The sequence below is a fragment of the Gordionus sp. m RMFG-2023 genome, chromosome 3 (genome assembly GCF_954871325.1).
Source record: "Gordionus sp. m RMFG-2023 chromosome 3, tfGorSpeb1-WG-v2, whole genome shotgun sequence".
Classification (NCBI taxonomy): domain Eukaryota; kingdom Metazoa; phylum Nematomorpha; class Gordioida; order Chordodea; family Parachordodidae; genus Gordionus; species Gordionus sp. m RMFG-2023.
Window position 1 is genome coordinate 416,409 of NC_088777.1, and position 18,398 is coordinate 434,806.

An 18,398-nucleotide genomic window follows, 5' to 3' on the forward strand; every position below is an offset into this window, starting at 1 on the left:
AATATGATATGTTGATTGTTGGCTAAGTATAGTTCTCTATCCATTTTTCAAAATTTTTTAAGGAGAGCATTTCTAAATTATAGAATTTAAAGAAGACTTCCCCCATATTAGGTTCACGAAATTAATCTACGTCTGAGTTTTCATTTAGCTCAAAAAGTATATCGTGGACTGACATTGACCAGGGAATGTTTATCATTTTAAAACAAAACATGGATTCGGAAAGTTTATTAAAATTTTGAAGTATATTATAATAAAAATTTATTAATTTTTTTTTGAACCTTTTTATAGAGAATGTTTCAAAATTTTTTTTTGTTTTTGCATGTTAATCCTCATTACAACGAAATGGAAGAAAAAAAATAAGGTAATCAAAAAAAGGAAGTTTTTACTACTGAGGAGATTTTTTCCGGGCCGAGGCACCATGCAAAACACACGGTTTAGATGAATGAAAATCTTTATTTTAAATCATAATCCAAAAAAAATATCTCTTTTTTTAACTTTTTTATCCCGTATATATATCTTTTTACAAAACCAAAAATTAGAATATAAATATAAGTTAATAAGAAAAGGTTAACAATAAAATGTAGAAAGAAAAATAAAAGTCAAATTTGAAAAAGACGTCAAAATCATTATTCAACAAATTTGTAACGTATTGACAATATAATTCTATTATAAAGGCGACACCCATATAAAAGTTTATATAAATATTGGCATGATGAATATATATGTAACCAGAAGTTTTATATAAAATAAAATATATAATTAGTATTCCACCGAGATTATTTCTGTTCCTATATTATATAATTAAATGCAATATTAATGTTATTTTTTTTCATCTTCTTAGCAAATTAATACAATATATTGAAAATGATATAGTTTGCAATTTTTCAGATACATTAAAAAAAACATATCTTATATGACCCTGCTAACAAGATTGAAAAATGAAATGCTTTTGAAGAAGGCCTATGTGACTAAAAAAAGACATAAATAAATCTGTTTATATATATACCTTTATATTGCAAAATATATGGTTTAGATGCTAAAACAATATATATTTTTAAATTATGGTTAATTGACAGCTTTTTATTCATTTTTTACCTATTTTGCTTGAAATCAAAATATAACCAATGACTAAAATAATATTTAATTGATTGAGAATAATTATATTGTAAATTATAATACCCACCTCGTATACTGAACACTTTTTTCCCTAAAAGAAATTATATAATATTTTCTATGATATAATCATTTTAAAATAAATTGGAATTTAGTTGCACAAAGTACAATAGATAACTTAAATTATAATTAATAAAAATGGTATGGTAATGAGCTTAAGGATATATAATTATTTACCAAAAAGGAAATATTTAATTATTAAATAATTTATATTATTCTAAATAATTATGATTACCTATAGATATTTTTAAGATGCCATCTACACTCCCTAGATATAAATACATTTATAATTGTATTAATATAGATGTAAAAAAAAAATTGGAATCAAAGAATTACGTTATTAATATTCGAATTCATACGAATTTTAAAGCCATTATTCTATTTGATTTGGAATATAGGATTCAAAAATTTAATTATTTCATTTCTAAGAGTACAATATTAAATTTAAATTATTCTTTCCAATGAGTAGATTTAAACTCTACCCCAATATATAATTTGATTAAGATTTTTATTTAAAGAACAATATATACATATTTGTTTTCTTGTCACATCTTTATTGTAAAAAAAAATTAAAAATATGAAAATATTTTACTTCAATTTTATGGGAATTATTTTGTTTAGATTAAGTTAAAATTAATCTTACTTGTATTAAATAGTTTTGCCATTTCATCAAACGCTAGATATAAAATTAGGAATAAAAAAAATTTATAAAAAATTAAAGAAAAAGAAATAATTTAATGGAAAATGATAGTCAATCTAGAGAACTGCAAAGTAATTTTTTCGCAACCCGAGCCCGACCCGAGCCCGAATTAAAAAAAATTTTTGTCCGAGCCCGACCCGAGCCCGAGCACACATTTTTTAGTCCAACCCGACCCGAGCCCGACCCGAATAAAATTTTGCAATTTAAGTTTTAATATTATAATAACCAAAAAAAAATTTATGTGTATTTATTCAGTTCAGCCACCTTAAATAAAAGTTTATTTGACGGCCATAATCTATTCAAGATATATATTAAGTTGCATTTTTAAAATTTGTAAAAAATATTATAAAACGATTAATATACAAGCGAATTTAAAAATTATAACGATTATATAATAAGCATCATTTATGCGAATATAGATATGATGTAAAAGTTAATAAATATATAAAAAATATAATGAACATATTATATTATATTGACCTCATCAATATCATTATCAAAATTATCACAAAGTGAATAATTATGATATATAAATAAAGAGGCGTCCAGTTAATCTGGCTTTAAACGAGTCCTTCTATCCTCAAAGGCCCTACTTGGAAAACGCCCTTTCACTGCTAGCCGACGAAGCAGGGATAGCCAGGAATTTAAGAGCTAAAATACTTAAATTTGGAAACTCATAATGGTTTGTTTTCCACCATTTTAAAATATTATCGTCATCAATACATAATTTCGGATCTAGGTATTTTTTTAGCTCGTCAACTTCGGCGCTAGCATCAGAATACGCATTGTCAACCTCCCATAGAGAGAAGTCCAAAAACGTATCTACCACCTCTGTAGTTTCTTAAGAAAAAAATATTCATTAATAATGTTAAGATATATATTTATTTTATTATTTTTTAATAAATAATTTTATTAATAATTTAACCATATTTTCATAAATTTGTTACCAGCACATCGACCCTTTTTCATATATGAGTTTAATATAGAAAATAATTTATTGCGGATACCATCAGCAGTATCTACTGAATTTCTAGAAATTGTCGTAGGATTTGGAATGATGCTTTTAACATCAATATTTCCATATATTGAACCAATTTTGGCAAAATATTGGCAACAATCAACAAAGCCTTCCCCATGAATTGTATCAAATGATCTCAAATCACGTCCACAAAACATAGTAAGCACCTTTGTGCACTCTTTTTTCAATTTTGTACAACTTTTGAGTTTTTTCGGATCAGTACCAAAAAGACTATCAATTGTTAATTGTGTCTTTTTACTCTCTGCTGTTGTACTTGTATTTGTATATACACATTTATGTCTTTTAAGTTGATTTGTTCTTAAAATAATTTAATAAGTTCATATACCTGTTGTTATTGAATTATATACATAAATAAATTTGCATATAATAGAAATGACATAATTAAGCTTTTCTTTATTTTCATCATATATAAATGAAAATTTCTTCCATACATCGGATTTTCCATTAAGATTCTTCCTTACTTCATACTCCTTTGTCTTAATCTTTTCACCAATTCTTTTTAATTTTGCATCCATTAAGATAATTTTTTTAATATGGCTGTGTTAAAAAAAATATTTAAAATGACTTTAATCAATTAGATTGAAATAAACAGAGTTGGGCAGTACTGCTAATACTTGTATCTAAGATACATGATACAAGATCCCTTTATATCTTGTACTCAGTATATTTTGACATTTTTAATAAGATACTAATATCTGTATCTAAGATCCTTAATTCTGAAAAGAATCTTGTATCTTTTTCATTTTCTTGACAAAAGATACAGATACAGATTCTTTTTAATATTCATGTTTTAAATTTTACATATCACAGTATACATCTTATTTTCTTTGAGAATCTTGTATTAATTTCCTAATTTTTTTCTGCCATATTTTAAAATATTGACAACCAAAATTATCTGGAAAATTTATAACTAATATTAAGGTAGATAGATAAAAAAATAATAATACCAAAACGAAATAAGTAAAGATTATATTTTTTATATAAATGTAACTTACCAATTTTATATAATATTTTTTAATTTCTAGGATGGGATGATTAACATTTATGGCAGTGAAATTTAAATTATAGAAATAAGTTCCCCTGAATCAAATCCCAATCTTAAATTTTATATGGAAATTTTTTAAAACAAATGTTATAAAAGACAATGTATAGGCTAGATAAATAATAAATAATGAATAAAACTTATCTTTAGTACACAAAATATGTCTTATCTTGTAATTCACGGGAAACACACAATTTAGTGATAAAATAGTTTGGTATCCGGTTGTTAGGTTTATAAAATAATAATTAATAATGACATGACATGTTAATATGATTGACATTTTAATCCTAAAATGTGATAAATATTAAATAATATGATTTTATAATTAATATTATAAATTATACTGACTATTTAAGATATTAATATTATTATTTATTTTCGGGTCGGGTCGGGCTACGGACAGCCCGTGCAGTTCTCTGAGTCAATCACCATTTACCCATTAGTTTATTAAAATAATGTTATACAACCTTTGTATATAATAAATTTAAGGAGTTTTGAAAACAATTCACTAAATATTTCCATTTATTACTAGTAAAATTTACTAATATTTTATTGAAAAAAATTTTGTAATATGAATTAATGATAGAATTAGTAACTAGTTAAAATTGATGATTTAATTACATTTTTGATTTTAATCACGTCAAATATTTCTTCAGATGGTAATCTGAATTGTCTTTTGTATACAATAGAAGCGGCGCTTTTACATTGTTTGCAATAAAGAAAGTGGCCCAGAAAGTTTAAGATTATGGGATGCTACCATTTGTCCACCCTAAACTTGATGGCATAAAAGAGTTAATCATTTTTTATATAGATTATCAAAATTGATTTCTTGAAGAATTCTTTAAGATTATGTTAAGAAAAATTACTGAAATTTAAAGTTATAAATGTAATTTATAGTGACTTATTTTTAATTATATGCTTTAAAAATATAATTAATTATAATCACTAATTCGCTTTTTAAAAGGTGTTCAAGAAAGAAGTTCTAATTATGGAAGGTATGCATTATTTTTTATGTATATAAAAAATGTCATGTGATATGAATATCAAGAATTGAGCGGATCCAAACTACCTTAAAGCATATTTCAAGTCATTTGAAAATAAGATCACTGGTGATTATATATCTTTTTGTACCCTTAGGATATCATATAATAGGAAATAGTAGATTGCATCAACTATTTCTTATAGCAAATCACCACCTTTTCCGTTTTCTATGTAACAGTTACAACGACTTTAATTATAAAAAAGATTGGAATCAACAAATCGGCGAGATTCTCCCTCCCCATACATTTTTATTTCACACTTCTCTGAAAGACTCCTCCTAATAGTTTAATCTTCTCAAAAGATGGAATTAATTACTTTCATAACAAACTAGAACTTGGAGATTCATTTATTAAAAGTGTATATTAATTGAAGTCAGCTATAATGACATTGGCTGTAGTAGATCCAGCAAAGCACTTCAATCTTGCACATTCTAAATGCCTTTCAATGGTAAACTACAATATGATCACCTATAATGCATTTTAAAATAAATAGACAGTCTAAATTAATAACAATGGATAAGACTGAGTAGCATCTAACACTCTACCTAAACAGCTAGTATTCCAGGAAATTAGTGGGAACGGGTCAACAAAGTTTGGATATCTCCTAGAGTGTTTCAGACTGATTTGTTATATATAAAATATTTATCTTATATTATATGCAATTATTTTTATATTTCAATAACTAACATATATATATGCAATAGACAAATATTATATAATCTAGATATTTGATATTTCCCTTTTGTTAAAAACAGATTTGTAATCTAATAAAAAAACATAGTAAAATTAGAATACTTTTGTTTAAAATAAAAGTGATGGCATAAATGCTATATATTGTAAATATTTTGAATAAAAGAGAAGTAGGGAATGTGGAGGGGGAATTTATCTTTTAGTTAAAATGATAACCCATCACACCCTTGGTACGCCTATAAACTACTATTATTTTTAATATCTCAATCGTATTATTTGGTTAGATTAAAATATTTTTTAATTTGGAAAAAAAAATATTTTACCCCAGGGTTTATCTTCTTGATCTAAGAATTCTTATACATTTAATTTCTTTAAAAATTTAATACCGATGGTAAGAGTAAGATTTCTACTTCCCGAATCTATATTTAATTTTAATTGTATATATATATATTTTTATATTTTCTAAATTTTACAGATTCCAATGAGATAATTTGGAGCTGAATATATTTACAAATATAATAAAATTTTATATTAGAAAGTTAGAAATTAATATATACTTTCAATATAATAGTCCGTATGCTTTAAGTAATCTATAAAAGATAAATATGTATTTTTTATAAGAATCATGATAAAGGAAGTCTTACCATTTATATCCCTTTGAATATTTGCTATAATTTAATAAACGATATATCGTAAATATTGATAGATTATTTAAATTATTCAATTTTTAATTAACTAAATTTAAAAAAATGCATGCAATAAAACATTGACAAACTGTCATTGGAGAAGACAATTTCGCCATCTATAGATAAATATTATATCGATTGCTATAATGCTAAATTTTAATATAACTATATACCTTAAATATTGATAGATTATATAATTATTCAATTTTTAATTAACTAAATTTTAAAAAGGTACATGCAATAAAACATTGACAAACTGTCATTGGAGAGTACAATATCGCCATCTATAGATAAATATTATATCGATTGCTATAAGGCTAAATTTTAATATAACTATATACTTTCTTTTGCACATAAATATTCTGTAATAAAATCTAATTATTGTTTTATAGATACAAATTACAGATGACTAAATTTTACGTGGTCCATCATGTACGCTACAAATTATCACGTTTCGAACTAAATACAAAAATATTGATAAATTGGATAATCAGATTAAAAATAAATGAATTTATCCTATCCTTGTTAAAAAAAAATATATATATATTGGAACATGACTTTCGGTTTATAAATAGTCCAATACTAAAATATTTTTAGACGCCATATACACTCATTTTATAAACTCTATCTAATATATAGATTTGTGGATTAGAGGGAACCGACATCGACCTTATAACAGCCCATATTTTTTTTAACTCGCGTTGTAAAAATATTTTATACAAGTTGTCCGGTCGGGCCCGCAAGTATCTTTTCTGACGGAAAACGGCATAAATATTTTGAATTAGTTTTAAAATCATCTTTAAAACTTTACGCATCTGTAAAAAATATATTTTTCCAGGTCAGACTGTCAAGTGTTTGTCTAAAAACATGAATTCCGGAGGTCAATCAGATTATGATTATATTTTAAAGCAAAAGCAATGTACACGTTCAAGATATTTGTTCTTAACTAGATTACTGACTCGTCTGTTATTTTATTCAATTAAAACAAAAAAGGGATATAAGAATGGGGTTTTCAAAATTTTTAAAATAATTTTTTTTTTAAAAAAAATTAAAAACAATATGATAAAAAGAAAATTCTTCTATTTGAATAGTGAAAGTCAGTGTTCTGCACCAATAAGTCTTAGATCATGACCGGATCAATCATAAACCGGTCTTTTTAAGGAATGCAGTTTTGTTTTTACAATGATCTCATGACCGGTCATTTATTAATATTTAAATTTGCTTTAATATTCAATTCATATAATTTTTTATGTACATATATTTTTTCTTTTTTAGTTCATATTTACTTTGCATTATACTATTAAAATAAAAAGTTTATCAAAAAAAATTTTACTTTGAAATTAAATATTCATATTTATATTGTTCATATTTTATCTGATTTTAACCTAATATACATGTATATTTAATAAAATGATAAAATAAGAATTAAATTAGAAAAAAAAACGAAAATATTAATAAAATAACAAAATTAGATAATAGACCGGCCTCTGACCATTTTATTTAGGACCATGGTCTGGGAGTACAGTTTGATCCTTTCTACCCTGGACCAAAGACCTGACTGCATCTTCACTATACTTGAATAATGTTAGCATTGAAATTAATAAATAATTATTTTATCGGATATAAAGATTACGAATTGGTTTGACATGTTCGACAAACGAATTAATTAGTTCATTAAAATCATAAATAATTTAGTCGAGCTAATGTCCAGTTAATATTATAATAGATTATATAATTTTTTTCCGTATATGACTATTTACAGACTAATGCATCATCTAGAGCATTACTCTGGCAATATCTATGTTTTTTTAAACCCTGATCCCAAAATTATTAAAATTAAAAAAAAAGATATGCATGGGTTTTCCTTTCCTGGATAGCCGGGATGATTTAGATTTTTTTCCCGTTCCACCTTTGTCACTTATAATTATTTATATCTCCCCCTTTCATTTTCAAATAAAGAAATGTACGTGCTTCATTCCTCATTTCCTCTTTTTCTCTAATATTCGGGATTTTTATGTAATATAAATAATAATTAATTTTTATAAATACAATATATATCATATTCTCAAAGTTTGAATATTCTTTTATAATAATCAGAAATTAGATTTAATTTTTTTTAAAAATATACTCGACCCGGGCTGGACAATTTTTTTTAAATACACGAGCCGGGCCTTATATATAAATATATATATAATGCCCAAACTAAAATATATACTTTTGATATTCTTTATCCAGCCTTAGCATTGAGTAAATAATACTTTCTTTCAAAAAAAAAATACCTATTTAAAAACCAAATATTTCATATCGCCATTATTAGCTGTAAAAATTTAAAATAAATAAAATGAGAAAAATCCAGACCGGGCCTAAAAATATAAAATCCTATCTGGGCTGCGCCCAAAATAAAATTTTGAAAAAAAACATTAGGGCAGGGGTGTGCATGTTGTACCTCTGTGGGTCTCTGGTATATATATATATTCTACTAAATCTTATTTAAACAATCTTAAATTTGTTGTACAAGCAAATAATTTCAAAAATAAATAAAAATGGCGCCTCAAAAATAGAGTTAATTAATTACTGGAATAACAAAAAAAATTTCTTATTTTTAAAAACTAAACAATATTAGTTATTGTAAAAAAAAAAAATTGAGATGAAAAAAAAATATATATAAATTTTATTAATAAGATACCCTCCTTATGCTGTAGTAGAAGGTATGGTTTAGCGTCTTATAATAATTGATTTTATAAACATGTAGTAATTAGCAATTTTTTTTTACATATCTAATATACCTAAATAGGATATAATTTTGATAAATCTTGACACTGAAATATTATTTAATGTGATTAGGGATCCTCTTATATTATATATATATACCTGGTGCACGAAATAATTCTATGCTTCCTAAAAGATGAAAGATGAAAAATTTATTATATTTGCTTTTAAATAATTCACTTTGATATTGGTAAAGTTTAAAATAGGTAAATAGATTAATATTGAAGTTCAACCTATATTAAACAACTATGTAATTAAATTTATAACAAAAATGTATATATTGATTTTTCATAACCTATAGATATTATTAGAGCGCTATTTGCAGAATCTAAATATGAATTAACAAACTAAATTTGTAACTTCAAAATATCAATCAAATTTTAAGCATTATAATATATATATATGCGAATAAAATTAATAAATCATTTTCAAAATAATATAGGTATATACCTAGTTTTTTTATTCCTATAGCTTTATTGTACAAATTTTAAAAATATAATTTTGCAAATTGTTTTCCAAATAAAACTCTTTTCATGTGAGTTTTTAAAAAAAATTCATTTTTTTAATGAATGTGCATAAAGTTAAAATTGATCTACCTTTGTTATATTTCAAACCAGTTCTATTCCTTACTATATATTAGAAAATAGTCGCATATGTTGAATTATAAATTAGCCTATAAAATTAGGTAAGGGGCAAAAAAATCTATAAAATCAATAAAAAATAAGTAATAACTGATTAAAGGAATAATGAATTAAAGAAGTATAATTAGATAGTAAGTGGGGAAGTCAAGTAACACTTATTACTATTATTATATAAATAGAAAACAAATCAAGAGGGAAATATGTAGTTTTGACTTTATGTAAAGAATAATTTCACTATTTAATTCTTTTATCTTTTCCATATAATAGATTTTAAGACTGTTTTATTTTCGTTATTTTATTAATTTCATGTTTTTCGTTAAAATATACATTTTAAAATGAATAAACCTATTTTTATATTATTCTCCTTACATTAATAATTATCAGTATTAAATTTTGGAAACCCTAGCTTCAAATAACTTTCCACTGAATGGTTTGATTATTTATTCTCCTTAGCAGATGATACAATACTAATTATAAGATTATTATTTAATACTTATAATGAAGCAATAGCTATTACTATAATTAATAGTATTCTAAACGTACATTTATAGATTTCTCAAAGCGAAAAAAATTACTATTTTACCTAATGGTTTATTTTCATAATATTCTAAATTAAAATTCTTTTGTAATATCAATATTTTTAAAATCTATACCTATGGTTATGGTAATGTTTTCATTTCCCATTCCTATCAATGATTAAAATTATACATAGTATTTAATTTACTTATTCCGATGATTGAATTTGTAGCTAAAGTTTTTTTTTAAAGATTATGAATACTAAGCCCAAAAAAATTAGTTAAAAAGATATATACTTTGGATATAATGATCCGGATATATTAAGTAAGCTATAAAACAAATATGTGTAAATTTCAGGATAAGTAAAATCCTACTTTCTATATCCTTTTCTATCCTTCCTTTATATATTTTTTAGAAATATATGTGAAAAAATATTAATTGATAATGATAGATTTTAGTATATTCATATAATGATCACTATGAGAATATTAAACCAAAAAAATAGGGAAGTCATAATAATTTGCTATATTTATACTTTTTTTACTATAGATTTTATGCGTAATTAATTTCCAATAAAAAGTATGTAGGTGACCCAAGATTTTCCTAAAGAAATAAGCATAAACAGGGTAAAATATTATGGTTAATATATGTCAAAAGTTATAATCAATTTATATAGACGCGTAAGGAATTATTAATGATTTAAGAATATTTAAGTTCATAAATTTATTAGAAGTTGCCCATAAAATATTAACCATAACTTATCATAAATAAAAATATAAATTAGCCTAATTTTTTATTCACGGCCCGTCCGCTCGCTACTTTTATGCTTTTTCGAATTTATTCTATCAATGCTTTTTTATTTGTTAATTCCATATTAATAAAGCTAAAATAATTAGTAGCTGTTATGGATGTTAAAAAAATAATAATTTATTATTAATTAAAATAAATTAATATAGTAATTAAAATAATATAAAATTAAAATATTAATTAAAATATAAAATTTAATATTAATTAAAATAAGTTTATAAAATAATTACAAAAATATAATGTAAAATTAATTTAAATAAATTATATTATTAATTAAATTAAATTATAATATTGATTAAAATGATTTATAATAATTATAATATTCGAATAACCTTATATAGAAAATAACGCAAATTTTACTAACTTATTTCATTTTATTTTATATTCAAATTTATATTATTTTATAATATAAACTTAAAATTTTAGATATATTAGAAGATAAAAAAATCATTTTTATTTTTAATAAAATATTTTTCTCAATTATAGCTACCGCCATGTGTTTCCATCAGTAGCGTATTTATTATTTCTGATGTTTGATATGATAAATAAATGTTAATTAAAATATTTATGCCATAAGAGATAGGAAGGATTCTTTAAATTATAAATTTATAATCAACTAATATTTCCTAAACGGCATATCATTCAATTTGGGAAAGGGAACCCTAGGTACGAGACTGAATCTATATTGGTAGGCCATGTAAATAAACATGTTAATTAAAAATTTAATAAAACTATTATAATTTTAAAATTTGTAATGATTATATTAAACAATATGTATAATTTGCAAAATGAAAAATCAATTGATAAACTTTGTGTTCTGTTTATAATATCGCCATCTATAAATGAATAATATTTCGCTCTTAATTTTAAATATAATGTTTAATATTCAACTTTGGTTTTTACAAATGATGCCTAAAATAATTTAAAAAATTTTACATCGAGCAATATAAAACGTAGCTTACCCATCCTAAAATAATGACTGCAAATCACTATAGTTCGATCTAAGTGAAAGAAATTTAACAATAACTATCAATATGCCATTAGAACTTTAAATATATATTGATAATATAGATAATTAATCTCAATTGTTCGATATTATAATTTTTTAAAAAGTTCTTGTTAAAGAATATGATTCCATTAAATAAATTCTTGTTATAATAGATTTCTATTTTAATAAAATCTAATAAATATTAGTTCGTGTCATAACAAAATTTTATGTATTCATTTGTTTCAATGGATAATATCATTAAAATGGGGAAAAAAATATATCACTAAAGTTGGTTATACTTTGATCCTCAAAATCATAAACTATTAATAAAAAATATGTATAGAAATTTAAGTTAATTTCTCTATTAAAAATTAGAATATTATTTTAAAATAGCCCGATCTAAAACATCGTTATTTTAGATATATAATTAGTAATTTGTTAAAATTATTACTCAGAAAAAATAAATAATAATTCATACTTAAATCGGCTAATAGGAGTAATAAAAGAAAACAGATTTTCGGGTTAATGTTAAAATATTAAATTATTTTAGACTCAAAAAAATGAAAACGATAGATGACAGAGCCAAAAATAGGTTCACTTCACTTTTTAATTTAAAAGTGATAAAGATATTATAGTCTTTTAAATTAATACAATTGTAATTTTGAGATAAAAATTTATATATTTTATAATATACTATGAATATGAAAAATATCTAATCTATATTTTTTTGATATTACTGCATTTTTTTATAAAGGATATAATTCGTATAAATAAATAAAATTTCTGATTAAAATTGAAAAAATAATAGAAAAAAATATTTTAATTGACCAATGGTATAAAGTTTTGAACTGAGAAATAATAACTGATGCTTCTTTAATAGTGATTAATAACTCAGGGATATATATAATATTTTTAAAGGGAATCATAATAGTACCTCGAGGTCTGCATTGGGCGGGGTTTGGGCCCGCACGCCTACGCCCGCCCATCTAAGTGAGCAGGTGGATGGGTGGGTTCGAGAATGGGCAGGCGGCTGGCGGGTTAAGAAATTTAAACAATGGGCTGGCTGGTTAAGGAAATTTAAAATTTTTGTTCAAAAACCAAACTAAAAAAAAATAATTGTTTAAATGATCTATAACAATATTTCTTTTTTTTATTGTACCAATCGTTTTTTTTTAAGTGAAGAACATTTACCCAACTATATTATGTAATAAACACAATAAAAAAAACTTTTTTCTTAGAATAAATAAACATTGTTGTCTATTAAAAATTTTCTTTTATGGGGATGTGATAAAACATTTCTGGTAGATTTTTAGAATAAAGAAGAACGTGTTTGAATCCAGAAAATGTCGATTCATTTTTATTTTTGCATTATAATTACATATAATATTAATTTTACATTTATATTTTTTTCATAAATATTCAATTTGATCAATAAATTGTCCATAATTTACACTGATTATTTTTATACTTATATTAATTTCCTAAATTATAAACTTTTTGTAGAGGTTTTAATGCTGAAATATTTTTATTAGATGCTTAAAAAAATGAAAGAATGACCATAATAAAATTTTATAAGCGGGATTGTTAAGGTAGGCAGGGAGTAAGGCAGTAAGTAAAAAAGTTATAAATATATTTTATTTCAATGTTAGAAATTTTTAACTATTATATTTAACAAATATTACATTATGTGTTATAAAATTCAATTTAATAAATTATTTAATCGGTTAATATAAAATACTAATAATAATCATTAATCAAAGTTATCAATTTAAGTTACGACCAAAGTATTAACAAAATAATACAAAGAATTATTAAGATAATAATGTTAAATAAAAGAAATAATAAAAATTATTCCGTAAAGTAATAAGTTACTTTATGGTAAATGGAATATATTAACATATATAAATATATTGCAATCATGTGAATCTTTTAATTATATTATTGATATACCATTGTGTAAAACGTTTGGAATATTTGCTAAAATAAATTATTTTTTAAATCATATCAACTATATTCCTTTGTACCTCTTTTATTGCTCTTAATGAAGAAATTGTCGGAGACTAAAATATTATCATAAAATTGATTAAGGATTATGTTATATAAATTAATTTTATAAATACCTTGTTCGCGAAACGTATAATTTCCTAAAAGAAAAAAAAGAAAATTATATCTGGTTTGCATATTCCATTTAGTATTAAAACTCCTATCTTTATACAACGCAAAAAATTACCTGATAAGGAATAAATAATTATTTAACATCAAGTGTTTTTATTAGTTACTAATAAATACACATCTAAAAAACTTGATTTTCAAGAAAGGGTTTATTTATAAAAAAAATATCAAGCACTAATTAAATCGATAAAATTAGTTTTTGATTTTTGGGGGATTTCTATTAATTAACATAAACTATCTTCAACGGTAACTTTTGCAAGATTAATTACAAAATGGGAGAAATAAAAATAATCCCATATAATTTATGAAAACATCAAAGTTTATAAAATATAAGAAAATATATTTTATATAAGAGAAAAAATTATTAGCCAAGCTTTCTTTTCTCACAAAATGATGATAAAAGGTTTTTATATCAAGGAAGTATGAGTTTATGTAATATTTAAAAATGACTAAAGGATCCTAATTTCTGAACTAGCATAGTCCACTTACTTATAAAAGCTTTATTGTTAATTGGAAACCTAGATAATTTTTTTTAAAAATAATAAGCATTTTGATTCAAAACCTCTTCCTATTCTGTATAATCTTAAAGTGATCACGAATAAGTCGAAGATAGTTAAAAAATCTATGTGTTAAAAAATAATATTATTAAAATTATATTTTTACTCATGATATCATTAAAATAATCCATGCTTTAATTCATTTAATAGATTAAATAATAATCAATATCATAAAAATTATCCTAATTTTTTTATTCACGCAAAAGGTGATGAGCCAACAAGATTTATATTGATTTGTACACCCAGATATTTCATAATATCTTAAACTGAGATTCGTAGTAATTTAGCAGATGGTATGTCAAATGCACAAAACAAAATAATACCAAAATAAATAATACAGATTTTACAAAAATATAAAATAATAAATAAACAATTAGATAATACTATTATGAATTAATCTTTTAATTAATAAAATAAATTTTAAAAAATTATACAAATTAAACACTTTTTAAAAATCAATAGCTTTTTAATTGTATTGATATTAAATAAAACATATTTTCTTTCATATAGGGTATTTTTTTTTATGTCGTATAAAGGTGTTCTTGATTTAGAATTTAAGTGTATAATATAAATATTGTTACATTTTTTGCAAATAAGTAAAAATAGTCTCAAATATTTATTATTTTATATGGTTATTTACCAACAAAATAATATTCTATTTTAAGATGATGTTAAATTACAAAAGAATTTATCAAATTTAATTTATAAAAATATATTGATCTATATATAATTACCTAAAGATATTACCAGGGTGCCATTTACACCATCTAGTTTATGATATAAATTTAACATATTTAATCTATTATACATTTATAGAATACATAATCATAAAATGATTCAAATAATTTTTTTTAAATATAGATTTAAAACACTTCTATCTCTGTATATTTACATCTTAAAAGTTTAATTAAAATGCATTAAACTTTGTAAAAATTTAAACGTATAATTAAAAAAAAACTATTTAAAAAACCGAGATCATTATAGGTTAAATTCTTGTAACAGATTTTAATCAAATTTATGGGGTGGGACATTATTACACAAAAATTAAATTATGGTCGAATGGCAAATAAAATTGTATTTGAAAAAAATTAAAAGATTTAAAGTTTTATTTTCTAAGATAACTAATATATTACCTATTCGTTTTGATATCACTTCTTTATTTTATCATCAAAATAATAGATTTTTGGAATTATATTTTATTATATATATTAATATTAAAATAATTTATATTTAGGAAGTCAAAATAATATCACCTTGGTTAAATAAGAATTCAATACTATCATATACTATATTATATAAATTATAAAGTCATTATGTCATAAAGCGTATGATAATAATTATAAGGCAAGGCATAGCAAGGACCTTGCTCTTGGGATGGGGCACTATTAGATGAGGTTTTCTACCATAAATTTTTGGAGATCTTTAGGGTTCTCTAATTATAAGCCCTGAGATATATTAGATCTTTGCAAATAATTTTTATTTTTCACATTTTTTAAAAAAAAATTTGGAATTATAGTCGATAATTTAAAAAAATTAATAACTTTTATTAATTTTTATTTCCAATTTAATTTAGTGATATATTATATGAATTTTGGTAGGGAAAATTTATATTAGCTAAATTAATATTTACAAGAATCAACAAATTTTTCAGCCCCTCATCCCGACTACGCCTAAGTTATGATATAAAGGCAAAATAAATACAACAATTTTAATTCATATAAGAATAATCTATCTATAAATTTCCCGATGCTTATTAAAAGTTATGATATTATAAAGAACAAAGTTATTACTATATCTAAACATATAATTTTGTCGGATTTACAATTTTCGACCAGTGATAAAAATAACTTTACCGTACCGATGGGTTTATTTTCCTGTTCTATATATTAAAATAATGGCATAAAAATAATTTCTCAAAAACTATTACCTATAGTGAGAGTGAGGTTCTTATTTCCTGATCCTAATTTAATTGGAATCATTATATTAAAATAATTATGCCTTTTAAATTTACTGATTCCGATGATGAAATCTAGACCTTAAGATACAAAATTTTATATTATTTAAGGTTAGAATCTTAGTTATAATTATTAATACTTTCGATACAATGGTCCGTGTAATTTAAGTAATCTTCAAGAAAGTTAAACAAATATTATAAGAATTTATTTAGTAGATAAAAATTCTATATATAAAGTAAATAATTTTTTTTGACATTTAATAAAGATGATTATGCAATATATACAATTCTCAACTAATTAATTAATAAACCGTTATAGTTGGATATAATATCGCCATTTATAAATAAACAATATAACTATTGTAATGCAAAATTTTATTTATTATCTAAACTTTCTTTTTCGCAAGTGAAGTTGGCTGAAATAAATATTATTTTTTTAAACATTATGCAATAAAAAATTAAGAATGGTTACAATATTGATGATGTACCCTACAAATCACCACATTTGGAACTAAATATGTTTTTTATGAAATTAAAGAAAATACACTAAAGATGACAATAAATTTAAAAAGGATGGATAAAATTCTCAAAAAAATTGATAATCATTGATTTTTTAAAATTTCTTTTATTTAATATAATATAAAAAAAAATAATGAGTAGAAAAATATTTCGTGGTAACAGGTTGAATTATTTTTATCGTAAGGAAATAAAAAAATATATTTACTTGTATCGGCTTCCAAAACTATTGAAATGAAACAGAATTTTTGGATAAATTTCAAATTATAAATTGTTATAAATTACCTTTTATACGCTCAGAAGTTAAAACAAGAACGGCTAGAAAAGCAAAAATTACTTTCATGTTTTATTTATTTAAAAATAAAATAGTAAATTAATTTTAAAATTTAAATCTATTAAAATGATAAGTATATTTTAATTTCTGATGCAATTATTAAGAGTAATAGAATTAATTATTTTTATTTCGTAATAAAAAAATTATTAGAAAAATAAATAAGAAATATTGTTTTTAATTAAAAAAATGTCTACAACCTTTAAGTATATAAGGTGAAAGTTCATAAATATATAATTATAATGCTAAATATTGTAAAATTTTAAGTATTTCTAAGAATTAATTAGATAAGAAAAAATATATTCTTATATAGTCAAAAAATTTTTAATTAACGATTAAAGTAGAGAAAGTAAAATATATTTTTTATATGGATAAATAATTTATAATAAGGATAGAAATAGGAAAAATTAAAAACAAATTAATTTAAAAGACAGGTAAGTCACTGAAACTTGGGAAAATTTTTAATATTATTTTTTTAATATTTTTTGATTTAAAAATAAGAAATATAATAGATATGGGTGGAAATTATTTGATATAATAATGAATTCAAAGTTTCATTACTAAAAAGTTTTGAATTGTATTTATTTTTCTTGTGAAAATTTTCATAATTCTTTAATTTTAATTTATAAATGGTAAAGGCCTGTACTCAGCGTCTACATGAACGGGAGGTGTAGGAACAGTTTGCATCCTATTTTTTTGAGAGGGATAGGGGATAGGCTGCTTTAATGGGGTAAGATAAATTTTTTGAAGGGGGTTATCTATTAAATTTTGAAATGA